The following is a 21,255-nucleotide window of genomic DNA, read 5'->3' on the forward strand; positions in this document are numbered from 1 at the left end:
AAACAATGGGAAGGCGCACAGTGAAACACTAAGACGCCGACACTCAGCCGAACGTTGCAAAGTGCGGCGGAGACCACAAAGCGGTAACACATTTTGTGGGAATAAAAAGTTGGATGATAATCGGACGTCTGAAGCTGCTCGATAAAACATCATTAACAGGATCGACAGTTGGGAAGTCAGAGGCGACGGCTGCCGAGTTCCCACAATGCCGCTGGGCACCGGCCGCTCGGCCTTCCACCGCTGAGATACGCGATTGTGTGTGTGTGTGTGTGCGATGGCGGTTGATGCATCTGTCTTCCTGTCTGTGCCGTCTAGACACCTTTACCCTGAGACATTAGCTAAAAACACACACAGACACACACAGACACACACAGCTAGTGGAGATGACCACATGACCAGTCCTGTGTAAACGTTCCTGCTGTTGCCCCCCGGCCACGGCAGACTAATGTCAACCTCCGCACACACACACACACACACACAGAGGAAAGTGTTAGCTTGTCAGACTCGCCCTGTCAAACAGGAACATGGGGTTGTGTGTGTGCGTGTGTGCGTTATGTCCAGTTGAGTGTGTCTCACGCCGAGTCTCAGCAGACTGTGAACACACGCCCGCTGCGTTGCCCTTGTTTCCACTGTCGGCGTGCAGGAACACACACACACACACGCACGCACACATACACGTGCAGAAGAGTTGTCGCGTTGGTGTGCGTGCGTTTCCCTTCTGGGTGGTCGGCGTGTTTGCACGTTACTCATCCGTTGATCGCTGCACCGCCGACTTCATCTTGACCGGATTCTAAAGGACAAATTAAGCTCAAAGAAACCAAAATAATCGGAAACTGAAATATTAGCTTCCTCTTTTTATGTACCGAGCGGTTCGTATTGCTGCTGAGCAGTTGATCTTTTACTAAAATATTTGACGTATGATCAACGTCTAAAACCAGCCGGTCACAAAGCGAATAATAACTGATCCCCCCATAAAGCCTCAAAAGCTTGTTTCCATTTTTCCTCCTCCAGTGTTTCTTCCCTCGTGCCACTATAGATACATACATTATATATGAGCAGCTGCTATGCACGAGGTTGAAAGCTCACATGACCGTCTGTCCCTTTGGAGGCGTGAAGACAAATCATCTGCAGGTGGATCAAAGGAAAAGCATTTTAAAAAGCCCAGAAAAAAAGCTCTGGGAGCTCAAAACTGTGACAAACTCTCAGCTCTCGGCCTGTTGATAAGCAGCTTCGCCGTAATCTCTGAGATACAGGACTGTGCGACACACACACACACACACACACACACACACACACACACACACACAATATGCTCGCTTCCAGAAGAATGAAGTCGCACACGCAGAACACGGTGTTGTCACATGTGTTTGCTACACTTGTTGGTTTGCATCATCTGTAGCTCCTTCACGCTGCATTTTACTCAGCAGAGACACTTGTTACTCATCTCGACATGAACGGCGACTGGCACCCGTTCAAACGTAAACCCCAATGAGCACCTCATGGGCGAACGTGTGGTTGTTTGCTCTCCTTTCATCCCTCAAACAGCCGAACGGCTTGGAGGTTCAACGCGGTGAAGGAAAAGACCCCCGACGGGTTCAAAGTCATCTCCCCCCCCACACAATTCCTCCATCAGAGGGCGCCGGTGGGCGTGGCTTCTCTTCTCGCGCTCAAACACCAGCTCTCCCCTACCAGAGCAAATATAATACACAGCGAATAAGTGATAAAAGATTGAATTTGACACGATGAGCAGCGACTGCACGGACGCGAACGTTGATGCTCGTCTCTTGCTCGCGCCCACGTTTCGCTCCGCCGCCGTTTGGGAGGATTAGCGGTATCTGTTGTCGGCCCCCCGGCGCTGCTGCACCGCCCACCTCCACCCTGGAGAGGCAGATACGCCGGTTAGCGCTCTCACACACAGCACCTGAGTACCTGACAGAGGTTCAGGGACTCCGCTTGGCACATTTACCTCATGGTTGTACGTTAAAGACGCGTTTTTATACACAGAATGATCACTGAGCTTTAGTTTGCTGCTCTGTCACCTTGGCAGACATCTTCATGCTAGCGGTTGGTCCCTGTTTCCAGTCTTTATGCTAAGCATCTCAGTGATGTTAAGGAGAGGAAGGGTGGAGGACATCTCAGTGATGTTAGGGAGAGGAGTGGTGGAGGACATCTCAGTGATGTTAAGGAGAGGAGGGGTGGAGGACATCTCAGTGATGTTAGGGAGAGGAGTGGTGGAGGACATCTCAGTGATGTTAAGGAGAGGAGGGGTGGAGGACATCTCAGTGATGTTAAGGAGAGGAAAGGTGGAGGACATCTCAGTGATGTTAAGGAGAGGAGTGGTGGAGGACATCTCAGTGATGTTAAGGAAATGAGGAGGGGTGGAGGACATCTCAGTGATGTTAAGGAGAGGAGTGGTGGAGGACATCTCAGTGATGTTAAGGAGAGGAGGGGTGGAGGACATCTCAGTGATGTTAAGGAGAGGAAAGGTGGAGGACATCTCAGTGATGTTAAGGAGAGGAGTGGTGGAGGACATCTCAGTGATGTTAAGGAAATGAGGGGTGGAGGACATCTCAGTGATGTTAAGGAGAGGAGTGGTGGAGGACATCTCAGTGGAGACGTTAAGGAAAGGAGGGGTGGAGGACATCTCAGTGATGTTAAGGAAATGAGGAGGGGAGGACATCTCAGTGGAGACGTTAAGGAAAGGAGGAGTGGAGGACATCTCAGTGATGTTAAGGAAAGGAGGGGTGGAGGACATCTCAGTGATGTTAAGGAGAGGAAAGGTGGAGGACATGTCAGTGATGTTAAGGAAATGAGGAGGGGAGGACATCTCAGTGGAGACGTTAAGGAAAGGAGGGGTGGAGGACATCTCAGTGATGTTAAGGAAAGGAGGGGTGGAGGACAACTCAGTGATGTTAAGGAGAGGAAAGGTGGAGGACATCTCAGTGATGTTAAGGAAATGAGGAGGGGAGGACATCTCAGTGATGTTAAGGAAAGGTGGAGGGGAGGACATCTCAGTGGAGACGTTAAGGAAAGGAGGGGTGGAGGACATCTCAGTGATGTTAAGGAAAGGAGGGGTGGAGGACAACTCAGTGATGTTAAGGAGAGGAAAGGTGGAGGACATCTCAGTGATGTTAAGGAAATGAGGAGGGGAGGACATCTCAGTGATGTTAAGGAAAGGTGGAGGGGAGGACATCTCAGTGGAGACGTTAAGGAAAGGAGGGGTGGAGGACATCTCAGTGATGTTAAGGAAAGGAGGGGTGGAGGACAACTCAGTGATGTTAAGGAGAGGAAAGGTGGAGGACATCTCAGTAATGTTAAGGAAATGAGGAGGGGAGGACATCTCAGTGATGTTAAGGAAAGGTGGAGGACATCTCAGTGATGTTAAGGAAAGGTGGAGGACATCTCAGGTGATGACACGTGTCACCTGAGGTTTGAGAAGAAGCTCTGCCGTCGCCTCCTAGAATCCCCTCAGAGACGGGAGGCGGGGCTCAGACTTCCACTGCAGAAGATGCAGCGATTTCTCCGAACGATCCCAGTGGAGGACTTCATGGACAATTTGTGTGTGTCCATCGATACTCCCCCTGCAGGGGATAATTAGCTGCAGGAGAATCGATTGCCTCCGTGTGCTTCCAGGCGGCTCATTTAACAGTTTGCATGATATTTGAGATTTAAATGTCCTTTTTTTCTGAGCACTGCTGTGCACATGATTAGATCCAGGGAAAGGTTGTGGTTTGTTTTAATATAGCACAGGTAATTAAACGTTTACTTCTAGTTTCCTGCGGAAGGAAAACGGTGCTCTTGGTGATGTTTTGGTGACAAGTAAATTTGTCTGAAAATTACACAACAATGAAAAACAGACAAAAGTGCTTGTTGCACGAAGGGACAATAACAGAACGTCCCGCGTCGTCCTTGTATCAGCAGTACCTACCTGCCGCTCACTAGCCGGTGGACCCCCCCCCCCCTCCCACACGTCTCCCTGTGTGGCCTGATCACAGCTGGCGGAGTCGGGGGCCTCGCTGCCGGGGGGGGCCTCGCTGCCGGGGGGGGGGGGCCCCGTTCTCATCTCGCCCCGTGTTCTCGCTCGGAGGCTCCCTCGGCTCGTCCGCCGGTGCCCAACTGTTGCAAAAAATACCTTCAGCCATCGCTGTGTTGTGATGATTGATCGCCTACGCGGAGATGAGTGACTTCTCCCCTGATGGGATGAAAGCGGTCCAGCTGTGAGGTATTACAAGCAGGTTGGAGGCCTCTGGCCCCCGCAGACGCGCCCAGCAGCTGCTGTCAGCCGCCGAGGGAAATGGAGGCCTGACGGCAACGCTTCTGCTCCGCGTTTCTAAACTCATACCCTGCTTTTTTTTTACTCTAAAATACCAGTATTAGATTTGTGTTCGTCAACATTTAAGCTTGAGTCAGCTGTTTGATGCAACACTTGTGCTCTTATGCAACGCCTCCCTCACAGCCTGATGGCGAGAGTGAAAAAGAACAACGTCCTCATTTGGAAAAATAGGAATCTAGATGTTTGAACTTAAATTCATCCAGGAAATCTATTGAAAAACAATCCTCCTTGCATGAAAATAACCCAAGCGAGATAGAAACGTAAGAGCCAAAACAACCATTATGCACCAAGGCTCCTTCTAGTCCTTTTGAAGAACCCATTAACAACATTAAAGCCCCTTTTTGGAACCATTTAACTCTGCCAACGCCAGGCAATGTGAATGCATCCTACTTGTAACCCTCTATGCAGGCTTTATTTTTCAGCCATTATCTCAAAGACGTGAGCGAGTTGCTGTCCCAGTAATGGGACAAGAGGGAGCCGCCATGGGCATCTGATTGGTGAAGTGCAGCAGCAGCAGGGGAGCCTGAGTTGTTAGGAAGGCAGACGCACAATCTGGAAGCAAACGCACCTCCTGACAGAAACAGAAACCCAACACAAACAGAGAAGGCACACGAGTGAACCGGGACTCGAAAGGAAGAAGAGTTCTGCAGACAGCAAACGGGAGGACGCGAGGAAGAAGCCGAAGGGATCGAAACGAGAGGGAAACACACAGACACCAGGAAGTGCGGCGAGACGTGTTCGCGGGTGCACGAGGACTTCGCGGCGTGCGGTGACTCATTCCGTCGACGGCCACCGTTCACGCCGCTGGAGTGCGTCCGATGGCCCATTAGGGAGCCAACGGAGGGGAACGGGTCTGACCCCCTCACCTCGGCGCGTCGCCACGGTGACGGCCGCAGATTAACAGAGCGTGAAGTCATCGGGCCTCACTCTCCTCCTCGCGCACTTCGGTGTGTGTGCGTTTATGCAGATGACAGCGCTTACTCTCTGATCGGCGTCACAAGATAAATGTGTCTCTTTCGGTCCGCGTGATCCGCTTTGCACGAGTCGGTGAGACCTGCATGACTTGTCACTGAGGCGTGCACACAAACAGACACACAAACAGCAGGTTTTCCTGGGGTATTTTTAGTCTGCAGAGGTGTGTCTTTGGTTTGCGGCGGAAGATGCAGCGGCTCTCTGCGGTCCGGATGCCATCAGAGAGCTCGTTCCACCATTTAGTCATGCAAATCTACTCTTTGTTGAGACCTGCAGTCACGCAATGCGCTGCGTGCGTGTGGGAATCTGTAACTTTTTGTGCAACGGAGATGAGTGTGAGTCGTGTGCGTCGTGCCTGTGTGTGCGTACACGTGCACATCCAAATACAAACCAACATGAATCCAGGTTCTTCTCATTTCTTGAGAACCGTTCATCCGATGTACTTTGATATATATCTATATATATATATACATATACTGTATATATAACCATGGAAGGCCTCTGGTAGCCATATTGGGGACTTTGACCCTGGACTCAGTGGTGACGGCCAGAAGCTCAATAATCTGCTTGTTTGTTTTAAAGCGACTGACCTTCGGGTCGGACTCTGTGTGTGTGCTAGTGGAGCATTTCTGTAGCGGGTTCATTGATATTTCAGGTTGTTGTAAGGAGCCTTCATTGATTTCAGATCATCCCGTCGGGCAGTTAGAGGTGCGGTGATCAGCAGAGCGGGTGATGACGGCTCTTTTCTTCGCGGTGTGAAGGACAAAGGAAGAGAGAGCAGAGCAGTCACACGTGACTCGCTGCATTTTAATGGTTCTCAGCTTCTACTTTTCAACTGAGGCCATCTACTGTGAGTGGAATCCAATATCTCTCCCCTAACAGGCACACAAACACAATGCAGGGTGATAGTTATTGACACGGCTGAATAAACCCCTCCTTCGGTTTGTTGGAAATAACCATAATTATCAGCAACAATCTGAATAACCAGGGGCAAGCAGCTCGGCTTCAACCACTCATTTTTAGCCATTAGCTGGAGGAAAGTAGGCCAAAACATTTCCTCAATTGTAGTTATTTTAGGAAATTACAGTTGTTTCTTCTGTAGATGTGATCGGATCGTATTCTCTGTTCAAATTCCGAGCGAAAGCGAGATTGAAACAAATCTCAACGCCGTCTCAACAAATTGAACGCACTTGTTGGATGGATTCCTAATGACCGGCCAGCAATCAATTTAGCTGTTACAATATTAATTAGAGAAGCAGGAGGTGTAGAGGTGCTTGGGACACAATGAAGCGTCCAGTTGTTATTGATCCGTTTACACGGCGTGGTGCTTCTTTCTTGCTCCTCTTGTTCGGTGTGTGTTTGTGATTTAACACCTTAACAGGTACATTGATCGTGTTGTGAGCACTATTTTCTCTCTACTAGCTCGTAGTTATTTGGCTTTTTTGTCTTGACCCGTCTTTTGAAGGAATTAGTATATGACCATAATTACACTTCACTAAATGAACATCATGTTGTGTTGAAGAAGACTTGAAACTAGAGACTGAGACCATGAACTCATGTTTACAACGTTTACTGAGGGAATAAATCAGAGAGAGAAGTAGAGTCATTTTCTCATAGACGTCTATGGGAGCAGAGGAGTCGCCCCCCTGCTGGTCACTACAGAGAAGTAGAGTCATTTCCTCATAGACGTCTATGGGAGCAGAGGAGTCGCCCCCTGCTGGTCACTACAGAGAAGTAGAGTCATTTCCTCATAGACGTCTATGGGAGCAGAGGAGTCGCCCCCCTGCTGGTCACTACAGAGAAGTAGAGTCATTTCCTCATAGACGTCTATGGGAGCAGAGGAGTCGCCCCCTGCTGGTCACTACAGAGAAGTAGAGTCATTTCCTCATAGACGTCTATGGGAGCAGAGGAGTCGCCCCCTGCTGGTCACTACAGAGAAGTAGAGTCATTTCCTCATAGACGTCTATGGGAGCAGAGGAGTCGCCCCCTGCTGGTCACTGCAAAGAAGTAGAGTCATTTCCTCATAGACGTCTATGGGAGCAGAGGAGTCGCCCCCTGCTGGTCACTACAGAGAAGTAGAGTCATTTCCTCATAGACGTCTATGGGAGCAGAGGAGTCGCCCCCTGCTGGTCACTACAGAGAAGTAGAGTCATTTCCTCATAGACGTCTATGGAAGCAGAGGAGTCGCCCCCTGCTGGTCACTACAGAGAAGTAGAGTCATTTCCTCATAGACGTCTATGGGAGGAGAGGAATCGCCCCCTGCTGGTCACTAGAGAGAAGTGGAGTCATTTCCTCATAGACGTCTATGGGAGCAGAGGAGTCGCCCCCTGCTGGCCACTAGAGAGAAGTGGAGTCATTTCCTCATAGACGTCTATGGGAGCAGAGGAGTCGCCCCCTGCTGGTCACTACACAGAATGCAGCTGTAGGACACTTCTGCATTGGCATCAAGTTTCAAAACTAGCGGTTGCTCCCTTTTTCAGCTTGCGAGTAATTGTTGTTGAAGAGGAAGCAAGTGTTCTATTTTTGCATGATGGGAAATTTAGAATCCAGTATTTTCTGGAGGGGGGAAATGGATTTCTGGATGTCTCACAATCAGCAGCATCTTGGCCCCTTATCTGTCTAATGTCTAATTGTTAATGGCTGGAGTGCCCTTTAAATGGTTTTATATTTATGTGTATTAGTCTTATGGTAATGAGTCTAATTAGTGTCACGTGGAACACAAATTCAAAACAACCAGCTGCTCTGGTGTGGAAAGTGTTTGTGACTTAGTTTGCAGTGAAAGGTTCTTGGACTGAAAGGCTCCCGTCATTTTTAAACCATCTTGAAGTGAAACTCCAGAGCTGCATCTGCGCTCGAAGGTGGAACAAACAAAGCTCGTCCCGTCGGTGTGCGACACGTGTTTGATATTCTTCACGGGTAACGGATCCACACAACACACGGCAGCACGGACGCATTAAAGTCAATTCAAGTGTTTCATCTCTCACCGTGAAACCCCCGAAAGAGTTCTTCATGCTACCACACACACACACACACACACACACAGGTCATCGCTTCTCCATCTCGCTGCCTCCACCCACTAACACAAACGAAAACGCACACCTACACGCCGCTCTTACCAGTCGGAGAAGCAGCCTCTCGAGCTCCAGTTGCCTCAAACGGGCTGGTTTGGATGCCGAGGTGTCGACGGGCCGACGGCCGCTTCCAGCTCCGCTGATCTTGGGTCACAGATTATTTCACACGTCCGATTTCAGGGCCGGTCGGTGTTTGCGTTCGGTTCCTTCCTCCACGTCGAGGACGGAGCTCCTCCGCACATGAGGAGCTTGCAAGTTAAACACGTGTTAGCATCTGTGCCAATTATGGCGTCCGCCTGTGAGTGAGCGTGCTCCTCCGCGTCCGTCCGCCACTAAGCACGAATTCTACTCCGGCAAACTCATCCGTTCGTGGCGCGTCGAAGCCACGAAGCCGCACAATGAGTCTCCTGAATGTAGCGTGTGACTGTTTCATGGCTCCAAGGGCGCCAAGCTAAGCCTCTCGTCTCGTTTGTCCGTGAAGCAACCAACCGAACATCATTCGAGCCGCTGACCGTTGCCCTCGTGCGTCACGAAGGAGCATTTTACACTCATTGACGTTTTTGAGAGCAACGTGAAACGAGGAAACTTGTCTAGTGACGCCGGTTTTTAATGAAACCGCTGTGGGGCGCCACGCGAGGACGACTCACTAGCGCGTTGCTATTAGCCTTCTGACCCCGCAGGTCCAGGGGAGGGTATCGCCTCTTACGCGCACACTGAACTAAACGTGTGCACAGTTCATAGATGTGATGTTTCTAAACTCGGAGTTGGATTAAGAAAAGATGAGGTCAATTTAAGCAGGTGGAATATGAAAATGAAGAGCACCTCCTTTGGTTTCATGTTAATAAACTAAAAGTATACTTTTAGGACGCGTTGGTACAAACGGGTCGGCAGACAGCGGGACGCCGTTGCATCTTCATGCTGCGGCATAATTAAGGTCTCGCAGCGGCAGTAACACCCACAGCTGAGCTCGCCGAGCCCCTGCCGGATTCATCATCCACCTCCGCTAGAGGTTAGCGAGGCGCCAGCTATAACGGTGAGAAACAGAGACCGGAAAGCACCAGAACAACCCACTCTCCCGGGTACAAACTTTATATACATATCAACGCGGGACACGGACAGAGGTCGATCCGCCAAAGTCGGCGGGAGTCGTCCTCTGGGGACCACGAACGCGAGCACAACGGGGCGATGCGCGAAAACAACATCAAGCTGCTGAAGAGTTCAACACGATGCGCTCTTTGCACTCGTGGTTCGGTTGTTATGGAAATTTACTGTATCTGGAATCTATTTTTAATCTTTATATAAAGGCAACATTGTGAGATGGAGAAACAAAAGAACTTCAACGAGGTTACAAATGCAGACACGCCATCTGTGTGCGGAGCAGAGCGCCGCGGGGGGGCTCAGGATGAGTCATCTGGGGGGGGGGGGGGGGGGCAGATAGACAGTTTGTGAATGAGAGCTTGGAAGACACATATTAACACCATTTGTGTGTCTCGCCCTGCTTGGTTGGTCTCCCCGCCGCAGCGATGCTTCCTGCACGGCGGGTGTTCCTCCGTCCGGCTGCACCCGCTTCGCCGTCCGCTGCAGGTGGAGCTGTTTTTTTAACGAGGCGGCTGTCACGGTAACGGTGAGGCCGGGGCAGCGGATGGTCGAGAGGCGGCGCAGGTCCTCCCAGCAGCGTGCTCAGTGGTCCTTTGATTAAGTGACACCCAAAGGAGCAGAGGCTCACCCCCGTGGGGCGGGCGGCTCATTAAAAGCCCTACGAGGAAGCGGTTGTCACCGGCCTTATTAAAAAAATAAGTAGAGACGCTTTTTCGCTCGTCGGCTAATTTTAAATTGTGAAAGTTGAAGCCGGTGGACGGAGCGCTGATTAGTCGGCACGCACTAATTTGAAGTTCAGAGAGTGGAGAAGAATCCAGAAGACTGAGTCACAGGGGAAATACGCCACGGTGGAGCTTAAAACGGTTCCTCTCAGAACCCGACCACCATTCATCATTGGGAGCGGCGATGAATCGGAGAGAAGACCATTTAGCTTTTTCATACCTTTAAACCTTCCTTCTTTCTAATGGCCAGCAGGGGGACGACTGATGTGCACAACGGGTCAAGACGCTGACCATGAACCCCGACATCATACGTTGGCATCACGTTAGCATCACGTTGCCATCACGTTGGCATCACGTTGGCATCACGTTGGCATCACGTTAGCATCAAGTTGGCCTCACGTTGGCCTCATGTTAGCATCACGTTGGCATCCCGTTGGCATCACGTTAGCATCAAGTTGGCATAACGTTGGCATCACGTTAGCATCAAGTTGGCCTCACGTTAGCATCCCGTTGGCATCACGTTGGCATCACGTTAGCATCACGTTAGCATCAAGATGGCATCACGTCAGCATCCCCTTCCCTCTGTTTATTCCACCACCCCTCCCCCCTGCACCGGTAGCGGTGCTGGTGAAAACGTGCGTGCTCGGGGCCTCCTCATTGTGCATGCTGTGTGTGTTTCTGTGAGTGCCACACAGCGCCTGCAATGTGGAGGCTGAGACACGCGGAGACGTCTCGCACAACCCCCCCTTGCACCCCCCTCCCCCGGCCCCTCCCCGCTCCGGCTCTCAAGGACACGCGAGGCGGAAGGTGAGCTGCTATGTCGCGTGAAAGCTACACGCGGGACCTGCTTTACAGGACCTTCCCCAGAGTTGACCTCTCCACCATCTCCATCCTACGTACACGATGCGCTGCGCCCCCCCCGGCCTTGTAGCTTGTGAAGCTATTCATGCTTATGATCTCCTGCAGTGGCCAGCAGCAAACCCAGCTTAGTGCTCCACAGAGGTTCTGCTGTGGATAATTAACGATAAAAACCTGCTTCATCCCCTGCTGCCCCCAATTTGGTGCTTTATCCCACCGGGTCGTTAACCAAACCGCCGAAAGCCTGTTTCTCTTTTTTTTATGACGCGTGATGATTCCCAAACACGTTGCACCGGGTTTCCTCCCCCGAGTAGCTCTCGTACCAACAGATCTTTTTGTCTCCCGCTCCGCTTTGTCTTATTTTACCTCCACCCGTCTAATCAGGTGCATGCTAATTAGCTTAGCCAATCCCACCGGGAGCGCCGCCGGGTAATTAGCTCGGGGCTAATAGGCATAGCATTGGCACCGGTGGGGGAGGCAGAGCTGCAGTCGGGTCCCGTTGTTTGCCTCTGGCGGGGGGGTCTTGAAGTCGATGTTGAAGTACTACACGAGGAGGACACAGCTGCGTAGTACTTCAACCGCAGAAGTAATCTTGAGCTCCTGAAACCATGAAAGCGCCGGCTGCCGGGCGCCGCTGGTCCAAACCCTCGGGAGGTGGGGGGGAGGTGCTGACCTGCCGGCGGCCTGCGCTCCGTTTGACGCACGGCCGCTGACGGGAGCGAGTGTGTGGGACGGCGCCGCGGGAAGCAGCTGTCTTGGCAGGAGCAGAGGGAGGGCGGGATCTAACGAGGCCGCCGGGCGGATTCTGGACCCGTCACCATCACGGGAGGGGGGGGGGGGGCGATCTGGTGATCTGGTGATTGGTCTTCAATTATCTCAAATTATACCTTGCGTGTCCTTTGAAGAGAAGGTGGATCTTTCCCACTGCGCCCGGATAGCGAGTTGGATCGGGGGAAGCGCCATCCGCTTCGCCGCGTTTCGCCGAATGCGTTTCCATGCTCCTCGTTTGAGTGCGGCGAGGGAGGAAGAGATAAAGACAGCGAGAGAGATGAAAAAGGAAACTCGTCATTTTAGCTGGCGGCGAATCCAAACTTGACTCAGTGTGAGGAGGTCAGACACACACACACACACAGACACACATCTGGACACATCCCTCGCCCACGCGGAGGCTTTCAGATGGGCGCACACCCAGCCGGCAGACGTGAAAAAACACACACGTGCAAATGTGCCTTTGTTTTTCCCAAAAAAAACGGGAAAACGCATTCACACTCACTCAAGTTATTCATGTATTCAGCGGCGGCTGAGTCAGCCGGCCCACGCGGCATCTAACGCGTCGCAGTGAGCCGACTGGACGCACTACATCACGCGGCGCTCCACAAGCTATTCAGCCTCACACACACACACACCCAGAGGGAGTCGCACAACTATATTATGACTCTTATTCTAAGGGATCAGCCAGCGCCGGATGTTGATGTTGTAAAGGAAACGCCAGAATTCATTACTGTTGAACTGTTGTTATCTGGCGTGAAATTACTGATGAATGTGTGTAACTCACAAATGTACCTGAATCTGTCCACGTTAATGCGCTCATTTCATTACATTATGAAGATTAAAGGGTCAATTAGCACTAATAAGTTAATATGTTGTGGCTCCTTCGACATTAAGTCTCAACAGGCACTAAAGGCTCTTCTGTGATGTGTTTTTGAGTCACCGTACCTTTGATTTGGGAGCTTTTGATTCTTTGCCATTATGTCAGCCTATATTCTCAGTTTTATGTTTTCACTGCTAAAGTTTGTGTCAATGAATCAAAGTGGCGTAACGTTATCTATGATTCAATTTGACTTAACTGTATCAAGGACAACCCTCCTTTCAAACCCAGAACTGTATCTCCATGAGCTCTCCGATCATCTCACACACACGAGTCCTCGGGCACCTTTTGTGTATGAATGCATTTGAGGGAGGACTGCAGGAACGTGTCCCCCCCATGTCTCGCCCTTCAATTATGGCCATTATGAATCGCTTTGAAACACTTTTGCTTTTGGAAAGTTGCTCAAGGGCACATTGGTCTGTTGGTTGGTGCAAAAGAAGATTCTGAAAGCCGAACTCTTTCCACCGTTGGCCCGAAACATTTCGCACAAACCCGTTTGTGAGTGCAGGGCGTGTCGAGAGGGTCTGTCTGCCTCTTTAGAAGCTCGAGGTAATCCGGGGGCGATGGATCCATCCCGTTTGAATGGCGTTAATCAGTTATTCCGGGTGGGTCTTGCTTTGTTTCCAATAAACTGCCGAATCTATTTTGGGTCCAGATGGTCCAAGCTGGTTTTATTATTATATTTATTCGGCTCTGTGCAAAACAAGTCTCTTCTATGTGTAATCTCGTCTCGTTTCATTAGCGGACACAAAGCACGAATCCCTCAGCCGTCTAGCTGAAGATCCTCCATGATGCATTCAGTGCTTTGAGATGAGAGAAAACAACTCTTAACCTAAAGGCCCTCCGGTTCCCCCTCATGCTAACGCCGTTAGCTCTGTTAGCCGCTCGGCACCTTGGATTTGAAGGTGACCCCCATGACCTCTGGCCCCGCCCCCGTCCTCCTTCGTCGCTGGTTACCAAACCCAGCGCGTCCAACAACGTGACGCAAGGGAGGCAACAGGTTTTGGTGAATCATTCACCGGCTCCACACACACACACACACACACACACACACACACACACACACACACACACACACACACACACTCCCTGTGTGGAGTGTTAAATTGGTATGCAGCGCCAGTGGGCCTGCAGTTATTACGCTTTCGGTTTATTAATGCATGTTATCTCTCCCCTTCCCTTCATTTTTTTTAATCATTGTTCTTTCTATTCCGGACAATTTATGAGATCTGCTTCCTGCGTGTTTGCATATTTGCCTCAATCTCTCGGTGTGGCTTCTGGTTCGTGTCTCCCTCTCCCTCTTGTCTCCTTCTTAGCCATTCATTAGATTTTAAAACCCCTAATGAAAAACAAACAGGATGGAAAACACCTCCTCCTCTCCCCCCTCACCCCTTCGCCACCCCTCCACCCATCCCTTTATTTTCCTGCCTCTCCCTCCGCCTGCTCCCGTCTCCCCCGCCTCCCTCCTACGCCCCCTCTCACCTCTTCGGCTTCTCCGTCCTCTCTGCTCACAGCGAGAGACACCATTTGGGGAAGAGCAGAAAAAAAGACACAAAACAAAAAACGTCTGCAGCACCTGCTCTTACAAAATGGCTGCAGACGCGACGCTGCAAACAGCTGTGGTGACGCTGAACGTCAGGATCTAAAATCGCTGCACTTGACGAGACAGTTTTTGGCAAAGCGGAGACATCTGCTGAGGCAGTTTATGCGTGAATTAAAATCACAAACTCTTCTCCTTTCTCTCGTGTCTTTTCTCCGTTCGCATTTCCCTCATTTCTCCCTTCTGCTTCCCGTCTCACTTGCGTCTCAGTCCGTCTCTCTCACCGGCGGTGGGACGCCGGATCAGTCGGGGACAGGCGGTCGGTGGGGTCTCCCCCCCGGAGGAGAGACAAAGACACCCACACGGTGTTCACATGCAGGGCGACGTACGCCCGAGCAAGAGGAGAAGAACAAGGAACTCATGTCTCCAAGCGTACGAACGCACACACACACACACACACACGCACGCACACACACACACACACGCACGCACACACACACACACGCACACACACGCGCACACAGGTACGCGCTGATAGATTGTGACAGTGTAATCTTCCTTATCGTTAATCTGCAACCAGCGAGTGTGAATCAAATAGCTTCTTCAAACATTAGTGAAACCACAAAGGAGATAAATGGAAAAAAAACGGATACACACATTGATGGAGCCACACACACACACACAGACACACACACACACAGACACACACACGTGTGCTTGTGAAACTTTAATCTTTTTTCCTTCCTTTGAGTGTCCCTGGTCCACCCGAAGGCCCCCCTGCAGCAGGCTGCTCTGCGTTAGCTAGTTAGCGAGCTGGCTAATCCCACCATGCTTTATGCTACGTTGACCTAGCTAGCTAACTAGCGCACAGCTGGCTAGCTAGCTTGTGCGTTCCCCCGGGGCTTTGATGCCACACTGGTAGCAGAGAACGAGTCAAACTAAGACACCAGATTTAAAGTCGACACCTGCTAAAGATGACGGGGAATTCATCGCGTGGAAATAATGGAGAGTTCTAGTGGAACGTGCTTTGTTCCTCTTTGTCCCCGTCGGAACAGCCTGGTCTAAAAAACACGGTTTGCTTGGTACGTTGAAAAGCTGCAGAGTATCGGTGCGCGGTGGAAAGAAACACTCCTGTTTTCAAGGTGACGAATAAATCTTCCTGGTCCCGTTTTCAAAGGTTGTTCAAAATGATACGGAGACGCTGGGTTCGTGTGACTTAATTTGCCTGAATTTGAAGGAAGCTCATTAAATGTGTCCCTGTTCATCACTGCTTTTCTACGCTTTGTTAGCTCTCCGAGGGCAATATCCCGGTGATAAAAATAGAAATGTTTGACTTTAAAGGTTGTTGAGGAGAGCCTGAACGCACCGTGAGCTCGGATCTCTGTGCGGATGAAGAGTTTCATTTGTAAAAAGAGGCGAATGCCAGATGCTCCTTCATGCAACGCGTCCTTTGATGGATTCAGTTTCTGACTCATTTGAAAATGAAGCTTGATGCAGTGAGAGGGTTCGGGGGTTCAGTGTAAGAGGAGCTTCGGGAAGCTTCAGGAAGCTCCAGGAAGCCGCTGGTTCTGCTCCTGCTGATGCTTTGCTAAACTGAAAACAGCACATTTCCCCTTTTTTTCCTCTAATCTGCCAATCCAATCTAAATGCAAAATCCGGCTTTAATTAAATGAGCAGACTGCCGTGTGTGTCGTGTCGCGCCTTCTGTTAATCATGTGAACTTACCAAAGATCCAAATGGATCGGGTCAAAGTGACGCAAACATGCAGTTCAGAACGTATTTGCTCCTCGCAAAATGTGCTCTCATGCCTGGAACGCGATTTGCCTCCAGAGTTTGAACGTCAAAAGAAGACAGAGAGGGGCGGTGTGAGCAAGTGACCAAACAGGGAGATTAAAAGGACGAAGGAATTGAGAGAATGAGGAAGGAGGCAGCGGAGAGTTCGGAGGCATCGAGCGTAAGAGAGACGGACGCGCTGCTAATTAAGGAACTCATGGAGGGAACCGAGGGGCGGGAAGAAGATGGGCTCCTTTTTACCTGAAATGGAAAAAACTGGAACTCAAAAGTGGGACTTGAGTGACTCTGCCGTGTGGACCGATGGATTAGAAAAGTCTCGCTTCATTCCTAAAACTGCTCTCTTCATTCCCTGCGTGACCTTCCTCTCCTTCTCGTTGCACCGCGGCGGCCCTGCGATCCCGTGAAGCGCATTCTGCCTGGTGACCACGTGGTGTTGTGCACGCGGCGGCGGAGGTATCGCCGTGGAACGTGTATTTCGGCTCCCGCCACGCCTTCGAACCAAACCTCATGAGCACCGGAGGGCCGTTGAAGCGCCGCCGACGTTGGAAAGTCGCTTTGTGATGCAGATGCTGCGTTCCGCCGGCTGGGCTCATTCAGCTCGTCTCCCTCGCATCCGACTCCAGCTCGGGGGTTGTTTTCTCCCTCGACAATCCTTTTGATGCTCGTCCTGCTCTCTCTCTTCATTCATGACGTTCAACGCCGGCCTTTTAGACGCCAAGTTGTGTGTGATTGTGTGTGTTAGAGCCTTTGAACACATCAATGCATCAGCCTTTCCTCGCTCTCTCTCTCTCTCTCGACAATCGCCCGGCACGCGCTCTGCTGCTCCAGGCGTCACACATCCACGTGTCGGTGGACGCCGTTTGACTTGAACGCAGACGGCGAGCCTCACGCGGGCCGGGTCAGGGTCTGGAACCGGGTCCCAGAGGGTTATCCGACTCCCCCCGACACTGACAGGGAATCTTATGTGCTTTGGTCCGAGGCCGGGGGGGGGGGGGCTCGACGTGACGCCGCTAATGCGATGTGTTTTTTTCATTAAGGCCGAGTCATTGGAGGCAGTTATGCGGGTCGCCGTGGGTTTTAATGGAGGAACAATGGAGCGACGGCGAGGAGGACTGAGAGAGAGAAGAGATAGAGATGAGGATGAGGGGGGGGGGGGGGGGGGGGTCTCTGATGAAGACGAGACGGGAAGTGTCTGTCACACTCGGGCCGCGTGCCATTCCGCAACCAGAAAGCCAGTGTGACGAGACGGTGCTCAAAGCGGCAGAAGATCTGCGAGCTGTTTGTGCCGTCGATTGTGTGAATGTCAAATCGTTCCGTGAGCGTAAACTATCATTTTCTCAGCTGATAAGCAGCAGCCTTTCGTCGAGTTTTCTCCCTCCCCACTTTCTTGCATTGTGATCAGCGCTGAAGATATGGCGCATTATTACGTATTATTGTTACAATCCAGGCAGAAGGATCGACCGTCACACCCTAACAACCGAGCTCCATCGACCCTCACACGAGCTCACCCCCCTACCTGGGCTCAGTGTGAGCCTCTCATCGGCTCATCCGCGAGGCCTCCTTCTGCAGACCCCCCCCCCCCCCGAAGCGTCTGAAACCTCGGCATCCGATGACATCGCTCAAACGGCTCCGAGCGCTCGGTGGGATTCGACTTTGCTGAAACATCTGATGATCAGTTGAAATCGTGTCGTGTCAGCGTTTTAATTAGAACTACACAGCACGTAAAGCAGATTTCCTCAAGTCGATCGAATGAAGCGGCTCGAAAACTTCCACTGATCTCGGATGTCATCGTGAAGTCTGAATTTGGCTTCAGGAAACGCTGATCTTCTTCGGCTAAGTGGGATGTGAGAACTGATAAAGCAGCACTGTGTGTGTGTGCGTGTGTGTGTGTGTGTAGAAATAATATTGATTGTGCAAAAACTATATTTAGAGAGTAGAAATCCCCGCGGGGAGAGCATGCAATCAGCAGAACGCTACTTGAGCGGAATAAAGTGTTTGCATTGGTGTGTGTGTGTGTGTGTGTGTGTGTGTGCGTGCATGTGTGCGTTTGTGCGCGTGTAGAATTTATTTTTGCATTAATACAAATCTTTTGTAAAACAAGAAAGGAGAAGCTGCCCCTTTGATCCAACAGTGTTCGTATTTCCTATTTGTGTGTAGTAAAGGCATGCATGGCGTGTGTGTGTGTGTGTGTGTGTGTGTGTGTGTGTGCGTGTGCGTGTGTGTGTGTGTGGGTCCCATCTGTTTTTCAGCCGCTCCATCTCGTCTCCGTCTCTCTGCTCTCGGTTACAGTTCATCTTCCTTCCCATCTCACGCTGCAGCGCATCACATTACAAAAGCCCACCAGCGTCTTTGTCTCCTCCCCGTGTTTCCGTCTCCCTCCTCCACTTTGTCCACTTTGTCCACCGCAACGCTACAAACCCCGTCCTGTTCCTTCTGCCCCGTCCTCCACCCGTGTGAATGGGACGTTGCGCCCACAGGTCCGTCCTGCCCCTTTGCTTCCTGTTGCAGCTGCTGGTGATGGAGGCGTCCTGTTGTATCAGAGCACCGGGGGAGATCAGATGGACTTTTTTAAAAGTTCACCGACTAACTGGAAAAAGAAAAAGGAGCTGAGCAGAGGAAGCGAATCGATGTACGTCGTTTGCTGGAAGTCGATAGGAGAATGGCGTTTTGCTTCCAGCTTTGTGGGACACACACGAGTGCACAAAGCCCCTGAAAGGGCCGACGAGGCTTTAGCTTTTCTCTGAATAACGCGATGTCGGTCGGCCATCTTGGTCCCGACTGACTGCTTCGGCGCAGCCGTTGACGTTCCCGTCTGGATGGTTTGAAATGACTCCGTCGGGCAGACGGATGTTAGCGCTGGATGAGTCCTCTTGGACCACAACTGTCTCATTAAACTACGGAGGTTAACAAAAGATCATTTAATTTAGTTTTAATGATATAAAAAGCACGGCTCCCACCACACAATTTGACTATATTACATAAGAGGTTTACATCAAAAGGTAAACGCATTAATCATTCAGATCACATGTGATTAATATGACGATCCATTCAACAAAACAAGTGCTTCCGTATTCCCTCAGGAAGTAGAATCGAGGTGTAACGATGAGGTGCGTTCCGGTGACTCGGACTCATTTTCTCCTGTTAAGTCGACGTGTAGCGGGTTAGCTCATTAGCTCGTTAGCATCTCTGCACGCAAACTCCATCGAACTCAAAGGCTTTTTCTTTCTGTCTCAGACCAAAAGCCCCGTCGGATGTTGCTGAGGCGGCTCTGACCGAGGAGGCCTTTTTTCCAGCTGAAGACCGGGTGAGTGCATCAGGACTCTGAGTGTGTAGACTTTGTAAACTGTGTTCTAACGCACACACACACACACACACACACACACACACACACACACACACACACACACACACACTCTTTACACAAAAGCCCTCGTGCTTCCAGACGAGGACACGCGGTCCGATGCGTAAACCTGCTCACCGGTGCCGTTCATATGTCTGCTGCTCCGGCTTTCATTGTAGGAGAACATAACGCACACACACACACCCACACACACAGAGTGATGGAAACACACAGGCCCTCCAACAGACACACACAGATCTGCTAATCGTCCTCCTCCAGAGGACGCTTCATTCCCCCTCCTCCTCCTCCTCCGTCTCCTCCTCCGTCTCCTCCTCCGTCTCCTCTCCGTCTCCCTCTGCATCCGCCGTCTCCATCTGAGGGGATTTCCCTACACACACACACACACACACACACAGACACACACACGTTTGTAGGCTTACTTGTGTGGACCTCAACTGACATGCAGCAAGTAGTATAACTAACTACCACAAGTCCCCAAAACCCTTTTAAAACCACCTTTCATGCTCTCAAACAGCCTGACGGCAGGTCAGATTAATTGGCTCTCACACACAGACACACGCATACGTTCACACACACAGACACACGCGTGTTCGAGGCGGCGTTTCAAGGGTTCATGTAAACGGCGTTGTGGGAATCCTCTCCTACTCTTCCTCGCTGCTTCTCGCCGGCTGCATTTCACGCAATGATGAGACATGATGTACCGGGTCCATTTGGCTGTGATGACTGCGCCCTCGTATTGATTAAACACGCACACACACACACACACACACACACACACGTGTTGTCGCTCAGGGAGGAGGAGAGAAAGGTCACGTCTCTCAAGTTAATTAGTCTCTGTGGCCCTCAGGCCTGGAGGAGCTTTCCTATGCGCTGCTTGCTTCATGTCTCTCTCCCTCTCTCTCCCTCTCTCTCCCTCTCTCTCCACACTGAGCCACCGGAGCGTGAAGGTCAGAGAAGCTCTCCTTACGTTCCTTCGCTGGCGTTGGCGTCCTCCCAGGCGCAGTCACTATGTCTTTGGTCCTAAAGCCAGAATCAATTTGTTTTGTCGGCGCTGCGGAGCTCCTCGGTTTAATTACTTCTTGTCTGTGGCTGACGGGGAGTGTGTGCGTGTGTGTGTGTGTGTGTGTGTGCGTGTTTGCCCGGAGGGTTGTGCCACAACGAAGTGTAACTGTCTCTGATAAAGAAGCCGGTGAACCACCCCGGGACACACACACACACACACACACACACACACACACACACACACACACTTTGACTTTCCTCCGTGTGTTCGTAACTTGAAGAAGTTCCTCCCGTTTTATTTGGCGTTCACGTCATAACGGCTGCACTTGTTTTCATTGCATATGAAGTAAACGAGTTCATCTTGATCCTGCAAGTGCGATCAGATTCTTTCTCAACAGCATATATTTGTAAGCCTCACCTCGGACCACAATGCAATTCGCTTACCTGTTGCCAGGTAACGGAGCAAAAACTTTTCAAGCATAGCTCAAAAACGAAAGGTTATTGTTGTCCTCCTCATACAGTACTTGTATTGGCTAATTCTTCTCTCTCTCTCGCTGGCAAAGCTCAGCGCCATAAAGAAGCTGACTCACGGCGTCAGCCTGAGACTCTCACTCAGCTTAATTACAGTTTACTGCACTTTAGAGTTATTTTCTTTAATTTTGTGCCGACTCCTTTTTCAAGGTTGCCTACAAATTGCACTTATCTCAGTACATACAGTATTGATACGCATTTGTCCCCTGAGATTTAATCTATTTATGCCGTTTAGGCCCGTCCCGATACTTGAGGAGGGTCACACTACGTCGCCCCTTTTGGATGCAATTCTGCCACAAATGGCAATTAAGATTGCGCGCATGGG

General features: G+C 50.9%; 1 long non-coding RNA gene across 1 annotated transcript in view; it reads left to right on the forward strand.

The window, feature by feature from the left end:
- Window positions 1-21,255, forward strand: part of LOC144410299 (uncharacterized) — a 40,431-nt gene that overhangs the window by 8,185 nt on the left and 10,991 nt on the right. Inside the window, exon 2 of the long non-coding RNA XR_013468258.1 lies at window positions 19,271-19,340. This is a non-coding gene — a long non-coding RNA (uncharacterized LOC144410299). The remainder of the gene's footprint in view (window positions 1-19,270; window positions 19,341-21,255) is intronic.

This window comes from Gasterosteus aculeatus, chromosome 7 (assembly GCF_964276395.1).
Source record: "Gasterosteus aculeatus chromosome 7, fGasAcu3.hap1.1, whole genome shotgun sequence".
Classification (NCBI taxonomy): domain Eukaryota; kingdom Metazoa; phylum Chordata; class Actinopteri; order Perciformes; family Gasterosteidae; genus Gasterosteus; species Gasterosteus aculeatus.